Below are 10,853 nucleotides of genomic sequence, written 5' to 3'. Positions count from 1 at the left end.
CCACGATCATCTCAACTGTCTTGAGCGTGTTCAGCTCCAGGTTGTGACGGCTGCACCAGAGCTCCAGCTGCTTCCCTTGTTGTCGGTACGCAGACTCTTCGCCGTCTTTGATGAGACCGATGACCGTGGTGTCGTCTGCGAACTTTATGAATTTGACAGCTGGGTGCGTTGAGGTGCAGTCGTTTGTGTAGAGAGAGAAGAGCAATGGAGAGAGGACGCATCCCTGCGGGGCTCCAGTGCTCGTGGTTCGTGTTGTGGATGATATATTTCCCAGTCTGACCTGTTGTGTCCGTCCTGTCAGGAAGCTGAGGGTCCACTGGCAGATCGTGGGGGACACACCAAGCTGGAGAAGTTTGGGGATGAGGAGTTCTGGGATGATGGTATTGAACGCAGAGCTGTAGTCCACAAACAGGATCCTTGCGTAGGTTCCTGTGTTGTCAAGGTGGTCGAGGATGTGGTGCAGTCCAATGTTGACTGCATCCTCCACAGACCTGTTTGCCCAAGTAGGCAAACTGAAGAGGATCTAGCAGAGGTCCGGTGATGTTCTTTAGGTGGTTCAGCACGAGGCGTTCAAAGGACTTCATGACCACAGACGTCAGAGCGACAGGTCTATAGTCGTTCAATCCCGAGGGTGCTGGTTTCTTTGGAACTGGGACGATAGTAGACTGTTTGAAGCGGGATGGGACTTCACACTGCTCCAGGGATCTGTTGAAGATTTGTGTGAAGACCGGAGCCAGCTGGTCAGCGCAGACTCTCAGGCAGGAGGGGGACACTCTGTCAGGTCCTGCAGCTTTCTTGATCTTCTGCTGCTTGAAGAGCCGTCTAACGTCCAGTTCGTGGATCTGTAGGGCAGAGGGCGGAGATACGGTAGTTTCTGGTAATGGTGGGCAGACCGGGGAAATGGTGGTGTCCTTTTCAAATCGGCAAAAGTATGTATTTAACTCATCAGCCATACCATTGTTGTACACTGCTTGGGGGGAAGGTAAACGATAATTTGTTATTGCTTTCAGGCCATTCCACACCGATGCAGAGTCGTTAGCGGGGAACTGTTTGTTAAGCCTCTCCGCATAACTTTTCTTTGCGATGTTAATTTCCTTCGTCAGCCTGTTTCGGGCGAGTTTGTAAACTGCTCGATCGCCGCTTTTAAATGCGGATTCTTTCTCTTTCCTAAATTGCCTGAGTTTGGGAGTGAACCATGGCTTGTTGTTGTTGAATGAGCGGAAGGACTTTGTTGGTACACACATGTCCTCACAGAAACTGATGTATGATGTTACAGTGTCTGTGTATTCATCCAATGTGCCCGTTGAAGTTTCAAAGACGCTCCAATCAGCAATTTTTGGCACATGCAGATGTTCTGCTCATTTTTTAGTGCATGCGCCGTGAATATGAATACCATTTCACTCCCTCTTGCTGCTTTTCTCACTGAAAATACTTGTTCCAGCATATATTTCAGACTGGCAAATTGATAACGGGTGGGTATTATATTGCCTTCTTTGCACTTCGTGATGTTGACACATATTGATATGGCTCTACACATTTGCAGAAAAGTGTTGGGTTACAACTAATACTTTTAATTCAACGACAATTTATATCCATCATCATTGATGGATTGCTGCTGGATCTCCCCACAGAAACACGGTGACATTTCCACAAGCACTTGTTTCAGATTAGAGTGTTCTGGATTGATAATCCAAATGCACATTCACTCAGATTACTTCATCCCTGTGGATTATGGGTCATGTGCCTTCTAATATTTGCTCAGAGAGAACGATTTAAGGTTTTACAATTTTTTTTGCGTGTTTATTCATGGATGGGTTTTATTTTTGTCTTGTTTTATATGTTTGTCCCTCCACCTCATAAACTTGACTGATTTGCAGTGTCTCTCAGCACACTGGGGCGGATGGAATTGATATTAGACAAGGTTGTTTTTACACTGTGATATTGTTTAGGATTTGGCATCATTGCACACAATCTCGACACAGTCACATCACATTACTTTTATGTGGAAATTGAGTGGATGACTCAAGCCAATCTCAAAAGTTTCTTTGTCCTTGAAGACTGGCAAATTCACTTTTTGGCACATGCAGATGTTCTGCTCATTTTTTAGTGCATGCGCCGTGAATATGAATACCATTTCACTCCCTCTTGCTGCTTTTCTCACTGAAAATACTTGTTCCAGCATATATTTCAGACGGGCAAATTGATAACGGGTGGGTATTATATTGCCTTCTTTGCACTTCATGATGTTGACACATATTGATATGGCTCTAGACGTTTGTATATATGCTTTAATTGGAAAAAGCAGATTTCAAGGTATTGGTGGTGATTGATAATCAATATCTGTTTGATACAAATTCCGGTTTTATGATATTAAATTACAGTTTGTTATTCTGAACCAAGTGTTAACTGTTACTGTATTAGACCCCCACAAGTACATTATTTGTTTTTTTTGTTGTGTTTTTTTCACACAGTAAGATACATTACAGCTGCAGCTGTCAAAGCACTATATAAATAAAGATATACTACAGTAGCTACAGTTCTTGTTAAGTGACTGGTGTAATTGTTCGCATTTACATGCATGCAGTGGGTAATTATTTAACAGGATATTACAATTAATAGTACATTAAAATGTAATAATAAAAAACAAAACAAAACGCAACGTATAGCTGTAAATTTGCTGTGAATGTACACAAATTCACTTGAAAGTAATAATAACATTACATTAGAGTCCCACAATAAGTTCTTCTTAATGTTCCCTTAATTACTAGCAAACCCCCGAACTTTGGTTAACCAACCTCCGTTCATTCAACCTTGTTCCTGCTTACATATAGTAGAATAATTAATTAAAGGGGCTTCTACAACGACACGTACTGAATGCATAAAAAATGTATATATGGCACTTGATAGTACATGAAGTGCATAATGTGACGACTCAGTAATTATAAGGCTATTATATACTTATCTATAATAGAAGTTAATGGCTCTTCAGAGAACATACAATATTGTTCTTAAAGAGGGGTGCATGACATGATTTGTTGACTCATGACATGATTTGTTGATTCATGTATCCCAGTCAAGCATAGCCATGAGACCCAATGAAAAGGTTTCTTCAGCCGTCATCTGTACTTTTTTGAAGGTGTTGGAGGTTTCGCTTCTTATCCAAGATGCTTCTTCAGCGAACTATCTTGGATAAGAAGCGAAACGTCCGACACCTTCAAAAAAGTACAGATGACGGCTGAAGAAACCTTTTCATCGATGGACCACTCCTGTACGACTGAGTGCTTAAACAGACGTATAGCCATGAGACCAAACCTCAATGCAACATAGTCTGGAAATCTTGTTTATAGATGATGATGAAGATACATTGGCCCATTCACTGCTCTCTTTTACGTTTCAAGAGTTTTATATTGTTCGAAGTAATGGGATTTTGAATGCGAACAAGCACTCAAGCAAACCAACAAACAGAAAACAGAAATATTCCTAGGCGAGTTTATTAGTTAATGAAAACAATCATCTACCTACAATCATCTACATAATAGTGTGTTGGTCTTGAATTATAATTGAAACTTCATTGCCTCCTAAAGCGCTGTTTTGTTTTGAAAGCTTTGAACCTCATGATGTTGACATCAGTTTTACACTGTGTCCAGCAGTCTGACCAATTGACACACAATCTGCTATCACACACCCCTCACACTGTGCGCAGTCTGGTCGACAGTGGTTGTTTATGGGGGGTTCTCAAGGTTGTAGCCTCCCTTTCCTGCCATTATACCATGCTGTCACACGACACAACACCCTCTTTCACGACTAGCATCCAAAACAAACAGAGCACAAATCAACAACATATGCAAACCAGCCACTTGAAGGTGCCTACAGCAGAGACAACACCTCCTCTCGGGGAGCTTGCAATGTTAATGACATTGATGACATTGATACCCATCCATCCATCCATTTTCCGGACCGCTTATTCCTCATTAGGGTCGCGGGGGGTGCTGGAGCCTATCTCAGCTGTCTTCGGGCACGAGGCGGGGGACACCCTGAATTGGTTGCCAGCCAATCGCTGTCGCAATCGACTACATGGCCGCCCGACATTGATACCCATCTGTTAGAATTATTCTTCCAAGACATGCATGCATGGCTTTTAAGCTTCATCCATTTTCTCAGTGCTGATTTATTGTCATGCCTAATGTAATGGCCCTGGAAGCTTGTATTTGTTAGTTTTTGAATATGTAAAATGCAGTGACGTGCAGTCAGTGGAGGCAGGTGAGGCAGTGCCTCACCTGTCATCATGGAAAGCTGTCATGGAAATATCAAATGAAAAAATAAATTAAACAGTTAGATGTATTTAGTGATTTGTACTTTAAAGTTCTTGTCCATTTAACTTCACCGTTTTTTTTTTTCAAAATCGCTGAATTTTCACATTTACCGTTCAAATACTAAGTAGAGACGAGCGGTGACGTCATTGATGACGTCAGTGCCTCACCAGCCATGAACCTCACCGCACGTCACTGGTAAAATGTGATAAAAGGCCATGTTTCTGACCACAAATGAGCTCAGCTTCAAAGCAATAATTGATCAAACTCCAGAAAGTACTCACTCATGTGTGATACATAGCGTTGTTATTTGCATGTTTTTACAATTTCTGAAATCATTCATCTTCACAAATAATCTTGTCGCATTTGCAGCATTTGCTGGTGCTTTGTTAATATTTTATAAAGTTAATGGTGCGCAAGGTGCGTGGTGCCACTATCGTATAGCGCAACGACCGCCCAAATTGTTGTAAATGGGAAAGCAGCACTTTACATTACGATGACAAATAATACAGCATGTGCACATGTTCAAATGCATTACGAAGAAAATCTAGTGAATATTTCATATGCTGAATAACGTGTAGTCTAAGGCCTGCACTATGGGCTGTACTATATTAAAGAACCACAGTCCTATTCATTCAATAGGATACAGAAGTTGATGGAACAATCAGAACAAACATCTGTATCACTGTTAATCTACCATTAAATTTTGTAAAATGTAATCTGAAAGTCAAATTGTCCACATGACTGCAATCTGTTCAAAAAGAATGGCATTGGTGAAAAAAATGGATGTATTATTGATATGCAACAACTGTATGTAGAATTACCGGTAGTTGATTTAGGGAGTGACCGTGTCAGACCCTTCATTGGCTATGTTAAGTGTAACAGAATTGTATATATACTAGGCAATTTTAAATATGCTTCATATAACTGCACTGAAGATGTCATATGAATGCATAATGATTATTCCGAGTGAGGCCAAATGAAAAGCTTTATCGAAAGAAATAATTATTCTGGAAGAATGTCTGTCTTGCCAACCTAAAGTGAACTCAGATTGCTCTGACAGAGGGGGCAGTCCTCCTCCGAGGACAGTGGACCACGATTAGAGAAATGTTCATTTCCAGAAAATTCAAAAAAGTATTGCAGAATCAGTCTTGCTGTCACCCCGCTGTCCCTGCAGTATATTAGCAACTTTTGAAGAAGTTCTTAGGGTAGGCGTCGGGTAATAACTTTTCTAAATTCTGGGAAAATTTCCCAAAAGAGATTGCACAGTGCCCGTGTGAAAGTTTGATCTTATTTAAAAAGAACACAAGGGAGGTTGGGCGGCATGTCAGTCTCCTGGTTAACATGTCTTCCTCATAGTGCAGAGGCGCAGGATTCAGAATCAGAATCAGAATCATCTTTATTGCCAAGTATGTAGAACACACAAGGAATTTGTTTCCGGTAGAACACGCTGCACTAGTATCGTTGTCAAAAAAAAACTGCTAAGTGGCACTATACAGTTCCATTTTGGCTACTGTTGAAAGAGTTCAAAGAGTTCAAAGAGTTAATGACTTGGGGGAAGAAGCTCTTTAAATGTCTGCTGGATTTGGTGCGCATGGATCGGTAGCGCCTGCCTGAGGGGAGTAGCTGGAAAAGGTGGTGGGCAGGGTGCGGAGGGTCCAGTAGGATTTTCCGCGCCCTAGTTTGGATTCTTGCAGTGTGCAAGTCCTCGAGAGTGGGTAGGGCGGTGCCAATGATTTTTTCCGCCGTCCTAACTGTCCGTTGAAGTCGGATTTTGTCCATTTTTGTGGCGGCCCCGAACCTAACGGTGATGGAAGAACACAGGATGGATTCGATGACAGCCGTGTAGAAATGTTGCAGCACCTACTGTGGCAGGCCATGCTTCTTTAGCAGCCTCAGGAAGTACATTCTCTGTTGGGCCTTTTTCAGGATAGAGTTGGTGTTCACCTCCCACTTCATGTCCTGGGAGACTGTGATTCCCAGGAACTTGAAGGTCTCAACGGTTGACACAAGGCAGTTGGATAGTGTGAGGGGTAGCTGTGGTGATGGATGTTTCCTGAAGTCCACGATCATCTCAACTGTCTTCAGCGTGTTCAGCTCCAGGTTGTGACGGCTGCACCAGAGCTCCAGCTGCTCCACTTGTTGTCGGTACGCAGACTCGTCGCCGTCTTTGATGAGACCGATGACTGTGGTGTCGTCTGCGATCTTTATGAATTTGACAGCTGGGTGCGTTGAGGTGCAGTCGTTCGTGTTCTGGCTCTGGCCTCCCTGTGTGGGTTTTGTATGTATAATTGACCCCCTGCGTGTGTGAGTTTTCCCCGGGTCCTCCGGTTTCCTCCCACATTCCCTAAACATGCTTGGTGACTGAAATCTCAAGATTGTATTGAGGTGTGATTGTGAATGCGAATTGTTATTCGTCTCTGTGTGTCATTTGATTGGCTGGCATCGAGTTCAATGTTCACCCGCCTGCTGCCCAAAGGCTGTTGTCATAGGCTTCAGCATGAAGTCAGAGGTCACTGATATGACAGACTTAAAATGTCTCATGTGGTTCATCGCAACGTTTTTCCACATGCAATAAAAAACGTCATGCTTTGTTGTCTTTGTTCCCCCCGCCAGTCGGAATCATGGAGTTCTCTAAAATATCATGACAAGATGAAGAATTTAAATGTACTATAAAGAAAGGAATAATAACGTGATGGGTTCTGACACTTTTGTCCATTTAGGTTACAGGTGTGAACTCCCAGAACGCAGTGTTCAGAGCAGGACTGTACATTAAATAAATGTATTCCTGTTCTTATGTTCCACATCTGTGGATAAAAATCGAGGGACCATAAATCAGGTGGAAATTGTCAGGTGGAAATCCATTTGTATTTGCCTGCAAGTTACCTGTCGAACTCTACGCCCCAGTTTCAGTTGAGTGAGAGGTCGACGAAGTCAATGGACAATTAGGTGAACTGGGGCAAAAACAGGGATGAGGTCACTAGCATAGTACATTGTGAACATATTTGCTGTCATTCTGTGTGATGTGATTCTTTGGATTCACCCACATCAGCATTCATTTGCCTCAAAATGAAGATTCTACTCTGAGACTCTTAACACAACCTTCAGTGTGTCTGGTACGCTCTGTTTTCTGATCAACTTCAGCCGAATGTAGTGGTTGGTCCTCCAGTCATTCTCTCGTTTAACTGAGAATTTAACAAAACAAATATTCCATGTTGACACAAATAATATTGTGAGTTATCATCGATGACCAATTTGTTGTATAAGTGTGTATATATAATATTTATATAATATATAATATTTATTCACATTTGGTTGCATTTCTTGTGCTTTTTGATGAAAGCATCAGACAATGTCTATGTTAAATTAGAACTGTTGTTTTATTTTGGTAGTGACTTTACACACAGAAGACAAAAATATAGAAAATAATATATTCCATTTAACACACAGATCAGGTATTCTTGTCTTATCTTACAAAATGAAAGATACAAAGTACATTTTTGGCATGCTATTATAAACTCCATTTTACCTGGGGGTTCAAAAAAAATATCCATGCTGCACATTCTTTGTCTGATATTATTTGGGGTCTGTTTTATTTTCCCATTTTGGTTGTATACAATCGGATATGAACTCAAATTAGAGACATTTTAATAAGAAGCAAGCTGTGTGCAAATAAGTTGGCACATCACTTTTTTTGTTATTTTATGCATCATGTTGAATTTTTACTGGTATTGTAAAAACGGCCACACTCATCGTCAATGTGGTTCATCATATTCATGCATTGAAACACGGCTCATGCCTGTTTGTTTTCTGAATACACTAAGCTTTAAAATGGTCTGCCATCCAATTTGTCATTATTTCCAGGATCGCAATGTTTGCATTTGGGGAGACCTTGCAAATTCTCCCACTTTGATGTTTGATTGCTGACAGAAATAAAGCTGATATGGGGTAAAATTCAAAACCCACAAATACGTCTGTGTAAGCTCTCAGTCGTACAGGAGTGGTCGATCGATGAGAAGGTTTCTTCAGCCGTCATCTGTACAAATTTGAAGGTTTCGGACGTTTCGCCTCCTATCCAAGAGGCTTCGTCAGCGAACTAAAGTCTGACTGGTCGTATCGGCCCTATTTATATATCCCTAATGTCCAGCCATGGCGGCGCCGGACATAGCTATGATAGGTCCCTACGCTCAGGTTGGGGGGAGCAGAGGACCACTCCCTGCGGCCCCACTGATTGTTCCTACATTCCTGACTAATGACTCCCACCGGTATCACCTCATCAGCATTACAAATGTTGCCTAACCTGTTTTGCCTAAGCAGGCTATTGTATGAACGATCCAAATTGAACCTCACCCCACCAGACCGGTTTAATGAAGGATTTTGTTGTTTTATAAGAATCGCTTCTTTTACCCCCTTTCAAACCATCTATGTTCTTTCGCTAAGGTTTTAACCTCATTGTCGTCAAATGAGTGGTTGCTAGCTTTTAGGTGCAAATGTACTGCCGATTGAGGTCCACTTATATTATCCCTGCGATGTTGATAAAGTCTTTTTTTGAGAATTTGTTGAGTCTCCCCAATGTACTGCTCTTTACAATTTTCATTCTTACAATGTATGGAATAAACTACATTACTTTGTTTTTCATTTGGTGGCCTATCTTTTGGATGCACTAATTTTTGCCTTAACGTGTTTATCGGTTGAAATACGTAGGAATTTTGTGTTGCCAAAGGACTCTTTGTAATTTTTTAGAAACTCCTGCAATGTAGGTACTGCTGCTCCTCTCCTTTTTGTATCTTGAGAAGTATTGGTTTCATTCCCTATTCTTTCTTTCTGACATTTGTTGAATGACCACTGAGGGTACCCACAGTTAGTGAGTGCTCGCCTGATATGTTTTGTCTGTCAGAGCGCTAAAAACAGAAGTCTTTAGGAAGGCTACGCACACTGACCAATACTTACTGTTTGACTCTAACCACCCTTTACAACACAAATTAGGAGTTATCAGAACCCTCCAGAATAGGGCTAAACTAATACCAACTAGCATTGAAGGTAGAGAAAAGGAGTCAAAACATATCAGGCGAGCACTCACTATCTGTGGGTACCCTCAGTGGTCATTCAACAAATGTCAGAAAGAAAGAATAGGGAATGAAACCAATAATTCAGACTTTAGTTCGCTGACGAAGCCTCTTGGATAGGAGGCGAAACGTCCGAAACCTTCAAATTTGTACAGATGACGGCTGAAGAAACCTTCTCATCGAAAAACCTACTAATGGAAATTTACTCTGTTCCACTCTCATTGATTATCTCTGCAAAGATCTAAAAAGCAACAGTTATACATAGAATAAATATACGTACTTTTATTATGACCAAGGAACAACATTTACAATTGAAAGGACATAGAGTACGGTAAACGAAGAGAAGTACGACAAATATTGAATCTAAAATAAACTATTATGTGCATTAGTCACTCAACTCGATTCCATAAACGCACACAAAACCATGATCATTATTAACACACAGATTCTTTAAGTTCCGTATTTTGCTGTGATGTGATAGTATAGTGATAGTTTTGATTCTGTCTGGCATTCTCGGGCCTTTTACGATCCCTCCTGATACATGAGGTTGACACATCACAAGAATTGCATTGGAATGTTGGACCAAAATACTTTATTAAGCTTGACCTTGGCTAATATTAATGAACATTCCAACTGCCTTTGGACTTTGTGCACATGCACAGTACAAAGCAACAGATCCCTAAAACAATTTTGCTACACCCTATCTTGCACATACAGCCAACATGCTTTTATTGTTCCTAATTCAAAATACACTGTAGTTAGCTTTGTGCGAAGATGCTAAGGGTATCTTAAAGCTGCCCAAATATGTTCTGTATTTTGTTATGGACTCATTACATTGTCATTACATTGGGATTCCATTTCTCACAAATAACAGTCAATTCTTGTGAGAAAAACTGTCACAAGTCACAAAAGCCTTTGTCTTCAATGAACTTATGAACAGAAGCAACTGTGATTTTTGTTTATTTTATCGTTTAGTTTCAAATGGTCAAGGATGTTAAACATGAATTATAATACACTATGAATGACACCTTTTCCTCTGCTTTATGGGTACACTCCAGCCAGTCAGCACAAAGCATTATTGCACAATAGACTCACAAGTGTAATACAGCACGCATGCGATCACTCTAAATAACGGGAGAGAAATTAAATGTAATTTACAATAACAGTACTGTCGTTTTAAATTTCAACACGGAAATCTCTGAGTGATTACGAAAACAAGAGGCTGTGCACACTTGGGCAAGCATATAATTTCATATTGAGTGTGTGGTGCGCGTTAGTTTTAAAATGATATATTTGGTCTTTTTTTATTTTTTAATCACACAAAATATCTGCCATTTGAACAGTCTGTAAATCGTGATTTGGCAAATGAGACACGTTTGTAAAATGATGTGTGTTTGCACACTGTGTGTGTGTGTATATATATATATATATATATATATATATATATATATATATATATATATATATATATATATAT

The sequence above is a fragment of the Hippocampus bargibanti genome, linkage group LG02 (assembly GCF_051943395.1).
Source record: "Hippocampus bargibanti isolate YZ-2025 linkage group LG02, ASM5194339v1, whole genome shotgun sequence".
Lineage (NCBI taxonomy): Eukaryota > Metazoa > Chordata > Actinopteri > Syngnathiformes > Syngnathidae > Hippocampus > Hippocampus bargibanti.
This window is presented reverse-complemented; position numbering follows the sequence as displayed.